The sequence below is a fragment of the Ischnura elegans genome (assembly GCF_921293095.1).
Source record: "Ischnura elegans chromosome 13 unlocalized genomic scaffold, ioIscEleg1.1 SUPER_13_unloc_4, whole genome shotgun sequence".
Taxonomy (NCBI): Eukaryota; Metazoa; Arthropoda; class Insecta; order Odonata; family Coenagrionidae; genus Ischnura; species Ischnura elegans.
This window is the reverse complement of record NW_025791660.1, coordinates 5,381,352-5,398,786: the sequence shown is the minus strand read 5'-3', so window position 1 is coordinate 5,398,786 and position 17,435 is coordinate 5,381,352. Positions and strand designations below refer to the sequence as shown.

The window sequence follows — 17,435 nt, the reverse complement described above, 5'->3', positions numbered from 1 at the left end:
GTAAATATTTCGAATACTCTATTTATTAGAGCGCGTTATTTGATTTCATGCACCTAGCTCCGAAGGCAGAATGGTGAGAAATTACGCAAGGGTCGTTGGAGGCCGGCGCTCACACGGACACGACAACCAACAAATTGAGAAGGCTGTTGAGGCTGTGAAATCTGGAAGAATGAGTCTTCGGGGGGCCTGCAAGGAGTTTGGAGTGCCAAAATCCACAGTTCACGACATATTGAAGGATAAACACCCAAAGAAATCTGGAGGACAAACGGTTTTATCCGCCAAGGAAGAGGACCAGCTAGCGCAAGGGATTCTCAAATGTGCCGAGTGGGGCATTCCCTTGCGAGCAATAGACTTAAGGTTAGTCGTTCGGGAATACCTGAACAGGATGGGACGAAAAGAAAAAGTTTTTAAAGACAACTTTCCGGGAATGGAATGGGTTCGTGGTTTCTTGTCAAGACGGCGGGAACTCACCGTGCGTTTGGGAGAGAACATTAAGAGAGTCCGCGCAGCAGTGACAAGGGAAGTTCTGGAAAAATACTTTAATAATTTAGAGGTGGTTTTAAATGGTGTTCCTCCGGAAAATATTGTCAACTACGATGAGACTAATTTCAGTGACGATCCTGGAAAGTCCCGGGTGATTGTTAAGAGGGGGGAGAAACATCCGTCAGTGATTAAGGACACCAGCAAAACGAGTGTTTCTGTAATGATCGCCGCATCAGCGAGCGGGGAACTTTTACCCCCATACACGGTATATAAAGCCGTTCACTTGTATCCTACCTGGGTAGAAGGCGGCATTGAGGGATCGAGGTTCAATAGGAATATTAGTGGATGGTTTGACATCACAACCTTCGAAGACTGGTTCACCACGACGTGCGTGCCATTCTTCAAAAACAGGCAGGGGCCGAAAGTTATGATTGGGGACAATCTATCGAGTCACCTCTCGGTGGAAGTAATTAGGAAGTGTGAAGAAATGGGAATAGACTTTGTCATGCTTCCACCTAATTCGACCCATTTATGCCAGCCCCTCGATGTAGCTTTTTTTAGACCTCTCAAAATTGCATGGCGAAAATGTTTAGACCAGTGGAAGCGCAAAAATCGTGGCGTTCTCCCGAAAAGTGAGTTCCCCAGGTTATTAAAGTCTGCCTTTGAGTCCATGGGATCTTCATTGTCTCCCAATATTTGTGCAGGGTTTAGAGCCACGGAAATTTTTCCATTCGACAAAAGTCGAGTCATTAGTAAAGTCCCCTCTTTAAATCCAAAGGAAAATTCTGACGCAGCCTCCGATGCTTGGTCCAACGCATTTCTGGAGATGTTAGCATCATCCCGCGCAGAAACACCAGAGGGTAGAAAATCGCGGGGGAAGAAACTAAATGTTGAAGCAGGAAAAAGTGTGAGTGCTGAAATTAAAAATGAATCTGTTTGTGATGATGTGGTTGACATTTCCTCAGAGAAAAATCTGTCTGTTGATGAGGTTTTGGCATCGCATGTCAACAATGAAGTCGATTTTGAAATTCCCGGCTCTCTCACAGAAAATTCGTTCGTGTTATTAAAATTTGGGACCAATAAACGAGATAGGCTGTTTGTAGGGAAAGTGATTGAAGTCTGCTCCAACAAAAAAATCCGTGTGCAGTGCCTTCGAAAAAAAAATACAGCGAAGGAAACTTATTTCAGGTTTCCAGATGTTGCTGACGAGTGCATAGTGGGAAAATCGCAAATTGTTCGTCAGCTTGCTCCGCCAAGGGACTTGCGAAGGGGCCGCTTCGTTTTTAGTTCTTTAAGTGATGTTAATGATGTCGATTAATATGTCAAATTTTGTATCTGATTGTCATTAAAAATTCATTATTAAAACTGGTGAAAAATTGATATTATTGTAAATTTTTTCATTTCCGTTTTCATCGACAACCATTTCGAGGCCTCAGAATTTAACCTGAGCTATTCGGTCCGATTCAGAGTTTAACCTAAAGAAATTTCTTGTTTCAATGATACTTATTTCATACCAAAGAGTTAAATTAAAACTCCGTCTGTATTTAATGTATAAAATTGACGCGAAATGCCACCATATGTTAGTCCACATCTATCAATGCAACGCTCGCGAGATATGCGATTCGCTTTTCAATTTCAACAAATTTGCTGATAGTAAAATAAAAATAAAAGCTCATAGTTGACGTTTAACATCACCAAGATAAGTAGAAAGTAATATTTTTAATAAATTAACATGTTTTAAGAAAAATATTTCGTTCACAACAACATTAACGCTAACAACTCGCATGCGTCCGAACTCGCCCCAAAACGTGAGGCTTGTTCGAATGGTGTTATTGATCATTTTTCGAAGTTAAATCTGAGACAATATCTTCCGTAGGTTATTCTATAGATTTAGAGGATTCAGTAAGGGATTTATGCAAAAGAATAATGTTTCCATTCTTGGCCCTTCTATAATATGAGTAGAAATAGCATCAAATGGCCATAATTTGAAAATCATTCATATTATGAACTGATGCAAAAGAAAAGGCGGACGGAAGAAAAACAGAATTTCACACGATTAACGACGTACAGTAATATAAAGATGCCGTAAGGAATCTTTAACCCATTAATCCCCAGCGTTGCGTAAACGCAACATTATTGAATTGAAATTATTATAAAATACCTTTGCCTCAGGATAATTTTTTCTCAGGGTTTCTGAATTCCTGAAATACCATTCGCTCTTATTCAGTTATTTTTGGAAAAATATTCATTAAAATAATAATTTTTATTTTATTTCGAATTTTGCCTATTTCGAAGCGTTGAAGCACTACAAACTGTAAATATTTTTTTACAAAGATTTATTACGTGATCTTACTAGAGGTAATGTTTTCTCTTAGTTCTAAGCTTCTATATTCATCATGTTTATTTTTGTCACGAACTTTCGTCGTTATTGGTATAAATATGGTTGTTGTAAATAATGTTGCGTTTACGCAACGATGGGAATTCTATGGTAGACCAGAGGGCTTGTCTCAAAGCATAACGACAATCGTCAATATGGCTTTTAATCGACAACGTAGTCTTTTGGAGGCAGTTTAGATGCATTTTTGGCACTCACAGGTTGTGAGTTTACATAGTAAAGGGTGAATGGCATCTTGAATTCCAACATGGCCATCGGTACGAATTTTACATCGAACACTCTGGTACTTCGTGGAGACAAACTGTTACGTGCACACGTGGAACCGATACAGGGAAATGTCATTCCCATGTCGTTGAGTGAAAGAATTACTTCGTAGACGTTAAATTCAGCTTCAGATGCATTAATTTTCAGAGATGGTAGAATGAGAGGGTGAGGAACCTATTTGTTGAAGCAGGATTGTGATGAAAGGTGGAGCGTTCCTCTAGTCGCTCATTGGAATTTTCTCCGCGCAATCCTGAGTTACTTACCTATTTTTTCTTCTATCGCTTAGGTCATGTAAGGCTAATAATCTAGCTTCAGTTAGGTTCGTATTAGTGAAATTGTCCTCTGAAATGCATCTTTAATTCTCATCCAGTAATTATATCAATCATACCGTTTTTGCTCGGCTTTTTGCTAAATAATTTATTTAGGGGTTTCCTTCAGATTTAAAATTGAAGAAAATTTTATCCGTTATGTCTACGCCTCAGACGTATACTTTATAAGAAGCGCCAAGAAGGTAGTTGAAGAATATAAATTGATAGGAGAGGCGATGTATAATATTTTCTTAACTTTGGGACTACAATGGGGATTACATCTTCTCAGTATTTCAAATATTGCAGGAGGTGCTGCAAGGTAAATCACATTTTACTCAAGCAGTATCAAAAGAAAAATCGTCCAGTAAACGCGCACGCCCAGGTGAAAGATGCAGAGAACAAACAGTGGTTCATCTAAATGTGAAAAAATAGAATCTACCTCCGTAGGAGTCCCGAATTTCTATGTGAAAAAGGCAATAGAAACACTTATTACTCAGTATGGAGGCCACTCACCAATTGAGCTCCGTCACTTATTTCTCAATGGAAAATTAATTGAATTAATTTTGAGCTACTCAATAATTACGCTGAGGAGATAAATAACCATACATTTACTCAGATGAGGCAGATATAAAAAAATAATTGGAATCGTCGAGGTATCATATATTACCACGCACTAAGTTGTACTGGACAAGCCAAGAGGAGATGTCTGTCGCAATTGTGAGGCAATTTATGACGAGGACTTGGTTTGATGAATTAAATAAATATCGACAGCTCTCCGATAATTCTCAACTACACAAAGTGATACATTTTTGAAAGTTGGACTTTTTCTCAATAGACTAAACCAAAATTCCATTCAGTTAGGAATTTTCCTAACTGAATGGTTCCATATTTCAGGTGGCACACAGCTAAAATGTTCATTCGTGGGTAACAATTGTTTTAGAGTAGGTTATACATTGTGGTGTCTGGCCTCATCTACAGGCTATCTATATGATTTTTTTCCACATGGAGAGGTGGAACTTGAAAGTTATATGCCTAGGATTTGTAAGTTCACTTGAAGAAACGGTAGTAATAAATTTACTGAATTTTTTTGCTAGTCTCCGAAAATTCTTGCCAAGTATTTTGATAATTTCTTCATCAGTTACAACAGTTATTAGCAACTCTTAAGCGATAATTGTTATTTTCAACGGGAAAAGCAAGAGGAAATCGAACGGAAAACTGCGCACTCATGTCTTCGAGAGATTTGGCAAAAAACCTAGCAAGGATTTCTACTATTCGTTTGACAGGTCAAAATATATTCTCTTTGTGCGATGGCATGATAACTCTGTCATTGCTGTTGCTTTAAATTATGGGAATATGGAACCCATAGTAAGAACAAAAAGATATTCGCGGAGATTCCCGTATAAAATCGAAATATCATCAACGATTACAATTAGGGCATGTAAGGGTAGATTTTCTCGATAATTATGTTGCATGTTACGGTATCCAGATTATGAGCAAAAAATGGAGGTGGCCTCTATTCCGAAAAGGGGTTGACAGTGCAGTGGTGAATCCGTGGTGATTTTACGCCTAAGTCACGGGCAAAGCAATTCCTCAGTTAGAATTTCGGTCAGAGATCGTAAAACTTTACTGAGACAAGAAATCGTTTCCAATACAATGGCTGATGACATTTGGCATAAAAACTGGTGTCCACATGCGGGACACCTTAGGAAAAATAACATGTATGTGGGGTAAACCGTAGCATGCCCGTCAAGGGAGAATAGAGCATTTCATCCGCAGGCTAGGTACTTATAATTCCCGGCGAAGATGTCAAATTTGCAAATCAAGGATAATTATGTTGTTAAAAGTGCTACGTTTAATTCCTTTCAGCATATTATTGAACATTTCATCAGAAAAGACGATGAAAAATAAAATATGCAACCCAAATTTTGAAATTTTTTTTTTTGCTTTTATTTTCCGGAGTTTTCCCAGCGTTGCGTAAACGCAACATTATGCAAATCATATATTATGCTGAATATAATAATTTTGTCCGAAAATTAATCTTAATTAGGCCATAATTAACCGTAAAATGCGAAATAACCGGAGATAAAAGCCCTATGTGCAGTCTGGGGAATAATGGGTTAAAATACATATTGTTTCAACGCGTTACCTGGCGATAAATTAAAATTTATCAATATTTTAATCGTGTGGGCCTTGAATAATTTCAGTCGTTCATGCATATAACAGCAAATTTTTTCTAGTTTATTGAATTTAAAACTGTTAACTACGACTATCATTTCAGTAGTTCTGTTTTGTTTTAGTTGTTGGGAAACTTTAGTTGTGTCTGCAACTATTAAAAAATTAAACAGTAAAATGGGGACTAATGCCTTTTCATGACGTGCTTTTCTTTATTTTACTTTTCTTGCCTATTTTCTCCGGCAATATTTGCAGAATATATAAATAAGTTTTATGTATCAAGAATCAGTGAGTCCACAACTTGAACATTTTCCCCATTTTTACAGAAACAGATGTCCTTTCTTAAACATGTATTTAATCACCCATTGTTTGAAAAATGAAATTTTATATATTCTCGATAGTGAGATGAGTGTATTATAGATTTTAACACCATTTTAAAAAAAGTAAAAAATAATCAGTTCATAAGAACTGACTAATGCTGGCCTCTGATTGAGGTAGTTAAATAGCTATTAGGTACATACTATGTTGCGATTGGGCTACGCCTCGTGGAATTAGTGAATTTCATATAAATTAGATTTTCGTAACAATGTTTATCAGCTATGATACAAGTACGAGTGAAATATTTACTATCCATTCTTACCATATATTACGTTCAAACTCTTTTGGTCGATTGTATTAGATAAAATCTTGCACTTGAATGGCATGCTTCTTTAGAGTAAGGCAATAACACAGCCTTGGATTGTTCATATAAAAAGCGTTGTAAAGTTTTTATTAATTGCTCTTAGTTTCACGTCACTTACAAACGTTTTATTAAACTTTAAATGATACAAACTCGGGAGCAAGGGAACATCCATCCGCCATAACTATCACAATCCAACTCTTCTCTTTTCGCTTCCCCCCGCGCCGTCAACAATTACAACAATTACCTCACTCCACCTCTGCTGCTTATTATTGCTTGAATTACGTCACACCAAAACCAAAACAAACCACTCAAAATTGTTACAGCGTAGATAAATGCATTTGCAATTACTTACTCAACAGGTTAAGCAATCTGATTGAAATCGATATTCGCTCCTTCCTCGGCTCTCCTATTCCCAATACAGAGAAGGCAATCCTGTAACGTAAAATAAATTACTTGTTACTGAAATGGGAAAATTATTATACTCGTAAGAAGCAAACCTTTCTGTAATGCCTTTTTAAACTTACAGAATTTACAATCCCAAATGATGGAGAAATACTTCTCAGATAACAGGTGTTGAAGAAAATATGGCAGATCAATTCGTAAGATGCAACTCGCATGAGATCTGCTCCTCTCATGACTTAGGAAATGGCCTTTACACCCACAGAGAACGGGCTTATCTAATCTTTAGTACCTCATAAAAAATGAAGGTGTAAGTATTGCCAATTTACGACATTGCTAGTCATCGCTTGTGCAAAAATAATTGCCATTTTCTCGACTGAACATAATGGATAAGAAGGATAGATATCTTTTCAACGTTATTTTTTGGGTTGGTGGCAATTTTTTGCGAGATTACTGAGATATGGGATCACGAGATGAAGATGAAGGTAACGGATTCTGAGCTGAACACAGGTTAGTCTCTACCCCAAGGGTAATCCAGATAAGAAAGCTGACAAGCGTTGTGCTCACAATCAAATAGTGACGCGAACTATTGGCCCAAGAGCTGCAAATGCTTCTTCATCAGAGCAACGATTTAAATACAAACATAAGCAAGTTTTATTAAACAACCGAATTTAACAGTGATAACCTATAAAAAGTACTGATCAAAAAAATTGTTGGTAAAAACATACGTTGATAGTTTTTTCTAGCATAATGATAAGATAATCCGTGCCGTGGTTGAGAGAAAGTCGCTTTAGCCGTTTTCAGATGTTGGCGAGATGAACAAAGAACAATTGATTTTTCTACGCATAACTTGATATATGAAAGTGATTTGAAGTTTATTGCGTCCTCTTGTAACTAATAAAAAAGTTAATTTTTGAGTATCACATGTCCTTATTACACAAAAAATGAAGAATGCGATGATTATTGAAATTAAAAATAGAAATTTGAAAGTATTCACGATTAAAAAACGCAACGGTCTCTAAGACCGCATGCCAAATTTACATGAATTAAATTTTGAAGGCCAGTATGCGTCAAAAATGCATCTGAAACAAAAGCCAAAAATAATCAGCTCATGAGAACTGACTAATGATGGCCTGTGATTAAGATGAGTACCCACAAGCTACTTTTCCGCACTAACGTTGCAATAAGACTATTTCTCCATGAATATAAAAATGAATATTTCGTTTAAATAGAGTTCCGGGATATCGCATTAAGTCTGTAAACCTTGGAAGTAGTATGTAATGCACGGTGGCAAAAAACTTTCTATGGATATATCACAAGAAACATTTGCTAACCATTCTTATAAAAAATTATGTTCAAACTCTGTTGGTCGATTGTATTAGATGTAATCTTGCACTTGAAAGGCATTCTTATATAAAAAGGCAATCACGCTATTATGCATTATTCCAAGAAAACTTATATAGAATGCGTTTGCAAATACTTACCCAATAGGTTAGGCAAATCTAGTTGAAATTTGTATTCGCTCCTTCCTCGGCTCTCCTATTCCCAATGCAGAGAAGGCAATCCTGAAACGTAAAATAAATTATTATTGTTACTGACATGAGAAAATTATTTCACTCTCATAAAGCAAACCTCTTCTTTCAGTGCCTTTTTTAAACTTACAGAAATCTTAGTCCAAAACCTTGGAAAAATACTTCTACGATAACAGGATATGAACCAGAAGATGGCGGATCAGTTCCCCAGACGCAACATGAACGAGATATACTCATCCTTTGGCTCAGGAAGAGGCCTTTATACCCACAGACAGCAGGCTTATCTAATCTTTAGTGCCTTATAAAATATGGCGGTGCAGGGATTGTCAATTCACGATAGTCCCAGTCAACGCTCGGGCGAAAATATTTGTGATTCTCTCGACTGAACTTAGTCGATAAGAAGGATGGATATCACTTCTAACAATATTTTCTTCGGATTAGTTATGATCTTTTGCTAGATATTTGATGTATGGGATCACGAGATGAAGACAAAGGTAATGGATTTTGATCTGACCAATCAAGGGCAGTCGGAACTTCCCAATTAACTCCATAGAATGAGCGGCTTGGCAACTGAAAAATTGAAATCCGTCTTTGAAAATTGATGACGTATTTTTGCCAGCACACAGCGCCGTCACAGAAAAATGTATTCGCGTTGGATATTCTCCACGTTTTGGCAGCAGTGCACAGGCGATTGCGCATTGGTTGTCGTTTATGGAAGCTTAGGTGTGCTGGAATCAGACATTCACGATTAGCTGAATTGGGAGTGATGATTGCCATTAGTTTCATTATTCAAACTTCTCTAACTTTTTATCTACTGTTTTAAAATCTGACTTCTTCCTTGACAATCCTTCCTCCTCCCCTTCTCATTAACCTCGTTACCACCTGATTTTTATCTGCCTGCCCCCACCCCATCTTCCCAAGCTTTTATACTTTTTGTTTTGAACCTCCTATCCAACCAACAATGCCCAACCAACAATGCTCAATGCTCCTCCTCATTTAGTTCCCCCCCCTCCTCCTTCCCTCACACTATTGTTGGATAAATAAGGCTGGATGTTGTATGCTTTTCTCAGTTATTCTTGATAATGACGTTGTAAACGTTGAAACTCGTAGACTGCAAAAATATAAGGTTGTGGAATAGTACAGTATTTTTATTTAACCATGAATACCTTATAATATGTTTTAATATCCAACATGTTTCCATGCTTAAAAATAGAGCCATAAATATTAAAATGAAATGGGTAATTAATTGGAAAAATTGAACCCATTTCATTCATTCCTTTCCTTAATGCATTTCACATGTGTTCTCACACACCATTAATCAAACTCAGTCAGATATTAATGGAAATAAAAAAATAAAAGCATTAGTTTTCGAGACTTTGATATATGTAGCATAAAAATATGAAGATAACAGGAATTATTGGCACACACAATAGTCATTTTGAAATCATTCATAATTTTAAAAACTCAGTGGTCTCTCAGACCATATGCCAAAGGTTATGGGTCAAAACCCCATCTAAAACAAAAGCTAACAGTTACCAGCTCATTGGAACTGATTTGCCACTACCTACTTACCTCACAGGTTACGCAATCTGGTTGGAATAGATAATCGCTCCTTCCTTGACTTTCCTATTCCCAATACGGAAGTGGCAATCCTGAAATGTAAAATAAGTTACTTCGAAACTTCGCAACTAATGGGTCACAGAAAATAGAGCTTGAAATAATTAACATGCGCAAGGACTTCTGGAAAGTCTTTAGTGTCGTTGCCCTACTAGGATTCATCATTGACAATAACATTCAAAACACATTCACAGAAACAACTGAACCACTGAACACCCTGGATAAATTACCACCAGCCACCACTGACCATTGGTACAAATTTTAAACTTTCTGCTTGTGATGTTCTCATACATTAAATTTTAACACTCACAGAAACTGATTTCTATAGTTTGAAATAGTATATCACTATATGTAATTCCTTTTTTTCTTATAAGTATCACAGTTGAGTCTGAAAAAAGTTGCTATTCATTGAAGCATTTGAGACGCTGGCAGAGAATCATACCATGAACAAGTAATTATTTCAAAAAAATTATATCACCAAATAAATCACACAGGTCTTTATAGTAGTCCAGTGCCGTGAATTAGGCTTACTTTTGATTTCATTGAAAATTTTCTAATGAGATATTTAAGCAGTGTTGTTGATTGGGATTATCTTCTTTTATATGTATCATGATCTGCTGTTATAGTTACAGATTATCCCTTTGGTGTTACAAGATTTGCAAATCAGTCGGTAAATTCTTCAGGACAAGCATCGGTCTGTTGTGTATTCCCATCATGGTGTCCAATGCAGATTTAACATTAACCTATTACAGCCCAGACATACCTATGGATACGTCATACTTAAAATATTCCTAAATACTCTCAAGTTTGTTGATTATGCAATTTCTTTGCATTTTATGACAGAAGAAAGCCTTGAAATGGTAAACAAGTTTAATGATGACAAGGTATACAATTTACATAATTTTAGCCTTTATTTGCAATTGTTATGCTCACTTACAGATGTCTGGTTACAACCTACTCAGCAATCACCACCGTAAGGTCCTGTGAAATTTAAATTTTCTTATTCAGTATTGATTTTCTGAATCCAGTTTTTCCCTTTTTTATTTTAAAAGAATGAGGAATATTATCTTTTAAAAGACATTCATTTCTCTTTCAATCTCATAACAAAACTAATCAGTAAAACTTTGATGTATCTAAAGATACGTCTGTGCAAAAGTGGCACTAAAAATTCAATTTTTAACTCAAAGCTATTTCATTTTACTTAATGATTTAATAAATAGATAGGTAATAGGGTAGTTTCCTTCATCAAAGAAAACGAAATGCATTGATTGCGATTCCTTACCCACCATTAGTGCATTTATAATATACAAATTATTTGGTTTTAGATATCCCAGTTAAGACGAATGGCCACGGTCAATTTTAACCTCATTTAAAAAAGGCCAGATTGGGGCCCATGCGATGCCACTCCACGTGATGTCAAAGGTACCTAGTTTCTATACCAGTAGATAGGAGTTTTACATGGTCTGAGATTACCAATGCACTCATGAGGCACAGAGGAAAGGGAAAAATCTCATAATAATCATGTCATTAAAAATACCTAATTTCGGAAAGTTTCCTTCGTTTGATAGGGTATTAATAATCCTTATTTAAGCCCAGTGCCACCTGCTAGCAGGGTACTCAGCTACCTGCTAGCAGCCTGCGTCATATCAGCACTCAAGCCTCTCCCCAAGGTCACCTAACATGCCGACAGCTTGAACCAGAAATACGTCACGCAGACTTTTCCCATCATTCCCGCTTTGCCGGCATGTTTTTGGGCACTTGAAATTTTTCACTTTTTATTTGATCACAGAAAATAGATATCGTTATTTGAGAATCTAAGAGCGTGAAATACCCACTCCAGGAGTAATAATCTTTCCATTTAGACCATAAGAAAATAGTAGGAAGCCACCTTATTATTTTGTAAACCTAATTTTGTGATAATTCAAATACAATTTTATGTTTTTGCCATTTCATGAAGTACAATACTGAAAAATTACGAAAATACAGCAGAACAGGTATTGTCTCAAAATTGATTACTTTGCTTCTCTTTTAACTTACAGCTGGAAATGATATCCAGATTACAAGCCAGAAATCAGTGTAGGAAATAAAAATTTGGTGAGCATTGATAAAAAAAAACTACTACCCTACATTGCCCAAAACTTTGTATTGTGTATTCAAGCTCGAGTTTAGGAGGAATTAGTGATCTAAAAACTTCTCAACTGTCTCTTTTGAAAATAATGTTTTGGTTACTTTGGTGGCACACCCCTTGCTATAAATGTCAAGAAAATAGCAAAGGAGCTACCATTTACACTGAGAAGAAAAGACGTACCTAAGTGATGGAGCAGAGGTGAAACATATCTGAAATAGCTCTACCATCAATGCTGTCTGCACAAATATTTAACCTTTTCCCTACTAAAGACAAATATGTGTGTGGACATTTCTTGACCAGGGAAATGAAAGCGGTATATTTCCATCTGAGATTTTCCTGAACAAGAGAACGAAAGCCATATACATATGTTTTCTACCTCTCCCCCTTTTATGATGGCTGCAAGTGCACGACGTCTTTGTTTTGGGTCCCAACACGGCGGGGTTTAGGCTTTACCCTTGGAATCCAGGAGCATGTACCCCTCAACATTTACTACCCCTCTTAGTGGTCATGCCATTGCTTATCTAGCCAGTTTGAAATATTTGTTCTTTTCTCAAGAAATATAAACTAAAAATTGAATTCTTTGTCTTTTGAGCTGCATAAACAATTTTTAATCAAAATTCTATGATAATTATAAACTTATATCTCAAGTTCTGTGCAAACATCAAAATAGAAATTTTTGATGCATCAAATGCATTAATATTGATGTTGTCTCGGTGTCTTCCGTACGCGGCAAAATCACGGAAAGCACCACTTCGACCTGAAGATGCCTGGTGGAATCCTGGCGAAACTGTCGTCACCTCTGACCACTAAACGCGGCGACAACCCGAGAAATGGAGAAATCCGCAAATTAATATTGACTTTAGGTTTTAGTATGCAGACTGCAGGTATGGTCTTAAGCCCCGAAAGGAGGGAGCACAACTACTCTCGGAGTCTGAGATAATGCAGACTCCCAGCGGGAAGGGGTCGAAAAATGGTTCCGCAAGACCCTTCTTAACGAACGTCTCCCAAAAATACTCCATACCATGAGAAAAAACAGTCTCTTGAGGTTCAGTACAGCAGTCATGCTAAGACGAAAACCCTGCCGTCTCGAAAGGATTAAGAAAAGTTTTCAGAACAATTGTTAAAAATTTGATATGCTCTTTTAACGTGCAAATAGAAGATATTTATAGTGTTTGGAATATTACTACTCTCAACAAATCACCCTCTATCTAGTCAATGGCTTTATTTGAACTCATCTCCAGATTACGCCATCGGAATAGGGTCTCAGTCAATGCGAAGGAATAGGATTGAAGAAATTTTAAGGTAAACATTATATAAAGTGAAATATCTGGCAGATAATCGGAAGAATGATGGCAAGGTTAGGCTTTATATAGTGCAACCTTTTACGAGATTTTGAACACGACTTTCGACATGTTTATTGCTGAAGAATACTGTTTGGTAGATTAATCAATCAACCCCTACTATGGTAGACATGGCTGCAAGCAATGTATTAGAGGAAAACCAGTAAAAATTGGGTTTAAATTATGGTGCATAGCCGAATCAAGTGGCTACTTTTATCATGCTGAGCTGTATGTTGGAGCTAACACCAACCTTGAGAGAACAGATCTTGGTCTAGGAGGAGATGTAGTTTTAGGACTAGTGGATGAGATTAAATAACCACCAGATACAAAAATATCCGTCGACAACTTATTCACATCAGAAAAGCTGCCAAAAAAGTTGATAGGAAGAAGCTTGCATGGCAATGGAACCCCTTGTGAAAATAGAATCAAGAGTATAACCTTCCAGAAAAAAACTGCATTTCAAAAATCAAAACGGAGGTCTGCTCAGGTTAAATGAAACAGTTTCCAAAAAATTATGAGGTAGAATGGTAATAACGCAGTTACCATGATTACTAATTGTACGCATAATAAAATGAAAACTGATGCTCATTATTCTGTCACCAAAAAGAAAAAAATGACGATCCAATGCCAGTGGCGATCGCAAAATTCTCAAATGGGTGGAGTAGACCTATGCTATCAATTATTGGCAAATTAACAGACATCAATAAGGAATACAAAATGGTAGTTCACCTATTTTAGATGGGACTTGAATGTATAAATTGTGCAGGGATGGCTTGGGTATAGAAAACTGAGATACAGGGACATACTGCTAAAAATTTCAAAATCCTAATGTCTATTGTTCATGTAATAATACTTTTCACCATAATACTATAATACCGAATACTTAAAATTATGTTATATTATGCATTAAAATTCAAGTATACAAAACCACTTGAAGACTTAAGCAATGAATTATTTAGCGGTAACGTGAATCAACCCAATTACATGATATTGTACATTGTTGTTCCCTCAAGTGCCAATATGTATCTTAAGATACATATACGATTAAACAATGCAAATGTTAGAGATAAATAAAAACAAAACATTTTTTTCCTTCATCAGATATGATGTCGAATCATAATTTAAGCAAGGAGAGTAAAATATTTTTAAAAAAATCTTCTGGGCATTCATGGACAACTAAGGTTTCTTGAGGTGTACCACATGGATAAATATTGGGACATATTCTTTCTGTCATATATATTACTGACCAGTAAAGTACAGGGGGCTATACTATTCCTTTATGCAGACTGTACTAGCAAAACGAATGACTAATAAAATGCCACAATCGTTGAAACCGTGATCCAGTAGGTAGTGACAGGAATGAAAGTGGACCACGAATCTGTAGTGTCTGAAGCGGGAGCACTCGGGAGCATGTACTGGACTACAATCTTACACAAGTTTATTACCACTCACGAGATGGTGATTATCCAATGAAAATAATAAAATATTTAGTGCTTAAAATGTGAATAACCTTAATCTTTAGAATTTCTAAGCCATTTAGTCAGTGAATATGAACTTTTCAATAGTATGATTCACCTCAAGCGTTATAAACACAATTTATATTCACACGGTTACAACCCTGTATATAAATTTTACTTTAAAACTTTAAGATCAAATGGTGCTATTTAAGGCTATAAAAAAATGCCTAAATCGAGGAAACACATACAAAACAATAATTCACTCACAACAATAAAAGTCGCAATTGAGACTTGCCCTTTAGACAACTTGATAATAATTACCTACATGCTATACACGACATACTACCACCTTAACCAGTTTCAAAACAAATACTACGCATAGCTGGCACGATCGACCGGAAAAAAAGCTTCAAGGCAAAATATTTCATCATCACCGTTTTTGTTAACTTGTCCATCAAAATGATGACACAAACTTTCAAGACAAGTACAACTGAGACACCAATTGGGTGACACGACTTATTTAAAAACAAACAATGGCATAACACCGAATGGAATTATGCAGTTTCATACACTGTTATTGCAGAAGACAGAATTATAAGAAATTGATCAATATACTCACTTTGAGACTCAGGAGGTTCTGGAATGAAAGTTTTCCGACCGGAATCCTGGAAAGGAAATTGGACAGATGAAGATTAACAAATTGGCAGCTGAATACTTTTTCGTCATTCCATGAACAAATGCTACAGCTACAGATACGTAATTTTAAGGCGTAAAAAGCCATTGAAAGGGTTGAAATAAGGCCGTTACAACTTCAATACAACCAGGGCGAAATAATATTCATTCAATACATTAAAAGGTAGAATTAGCAAGTAACGAAATAGAATTAATGACATAGCTATGGTCTATAATGGGCATCTTTTCATATCGAGGGCCAGAGGACATTGCAAAAAAAATTATGTATGCAGAAACTTACTGACTACAGTCCTATCTCAGTGAATAAAACAGAAACATTCCCGATTATCAGATAAATAGATGAAAAGACCAAAAGAAAAAAAATAGCCCAATCATAGCACATCCTACTATCTACCCACTCCACCTGGAATTTCATTGGTGACAACACATTTATCCCGGTACCAAAACAATATTTAACATTTACACAATAATACTGACACAACACCGGCATATATCGATAGAAATGGTAGAAATTCGTAGACACAATGAGTACACGACAATACAGCAGCAATGGCAAAAGTTTAAATATGCCCAAGGCGTTCACAGTATACTTTTATCGAATACTAATTTGCGTCAAATCTTCACCATGTTATGGATTCAAAACTTATGTCGCATTCATAACAATATTACGGGCGGGAGAAAGCGCAGCGACTGCAATCGAATTAACACAATACACGCTACTTATCTTCATGTGGGAATGGCTCATAATTTAAAGTAAACTGCTACCCATATTATTACCAATAATATAAACCCAAATTTATCCGTTTTACTCTCCAGCACATCCTAAAAATCAGAAGATTATAAATGATGGACAAAGGACAATCGACCGTGTGGTATAAAATCCAATTAGTAGAACACAACAAAGTTACATTGAGACAACGAATATCAACTCGCCAACACGTAGTATACGTGACCTAAATCCAGAATGTATTCGCGGGCCGCATTGCAATCATAATATAACCTGTAGTGAGGAAAGCTTTAACAACGTAGTCACATATAAATGAAACACAAACTGCAAACAATAGCAAATAAGTAGGTAATGTAAGAGTAAACACGTTAGAAATGAGTAGTACCGAGTCTGACAACACAAGTCACTACGCCTTGTTACATGGCACTGATAATTAAAACTCACGAATGTGGGATCCAGATTACAAACACCTAGGATTAAGGGACGATAAATGAACTCAAAAGCGACATAGAATGCAGAGAATCCTAAAAACAACGTACCAGACCACTTTTACTTTCTCGTTGCTGTTCTCTTTGGTTCTCTCAGCAGGAAACGAGCTATCATTGCACTCGTGTCAAAATACCCATAATACCACGCAAGTCAAAACTCAAAGCATAGAGACGGCATTACCATGATGATTGGAAACAATCGCAGTTAGCGCGGCAGTTTGTTTCTAAGCTGGCATGTATGCGGCTATTGCGACGACAACATATGATATATCACGTTTTAAAAATACATTTTAAATTAAGTTGGCTGTTAAATTAAAAAGAAATATATTTTATATTTCGAGAAATTTATAGCCAACCTTAAAGTAAGCCTATAAGTTCCACTGAATACGATAACACCAATGAAATTAATTTCGTAAAATAAAACATTGCAGTATTTAGCTAACATGGTGATATACACTGAAATATTTTTTCGAAGGCAATATACTCTTCAGTTTCGGAAAAGAATTAAAATAATTTTTAAAAGCTGCAATTTGTTATGAAAAAGGATGTCGTTTAATAGGAGACCAAAATATATTTTACGTCACCTTAATTTTCCCTTGCGCCAGGAAATAAGAACAGGATGCAAGAAATAAGAAATAATACTGGATTTCAAGAGCCATATTTCATTTTATAATGACGTCAATAAATGTACTTTAAGGAACTCATATTATAACAAGCCTTCAACCCCAACAACACACATTTGGATATACA

The 17,435-nt window shown here is 36.3% G+C and overlaps 1 long non-coding RNA gene across 1 annotated transcript; it reads right to left on the bottom strand.

The window, feature by feature from the left end:
- Positions 1–6,527: 6,527 nt before the first annotated feature.
- LOC124173156 lies at positions 6,528–16,810 on the bottom strand. Its single transcript, XR_006868405.1, has 5 exons — positions 16,737–16,810; positions 15,397–15,442; positions 9,808–9,887; positions 8,188–8,268; positions 6,528–6,736 (listed from the first exon to the last, which is right to left on the bottom strand). It is a non-coding gene; the product is annotated as an uncharacterized LOC124173156 (long non-coding RNA).
- Between the last annotated feature and the right edge of the window lie 625 nt (positions 16,811–17,435).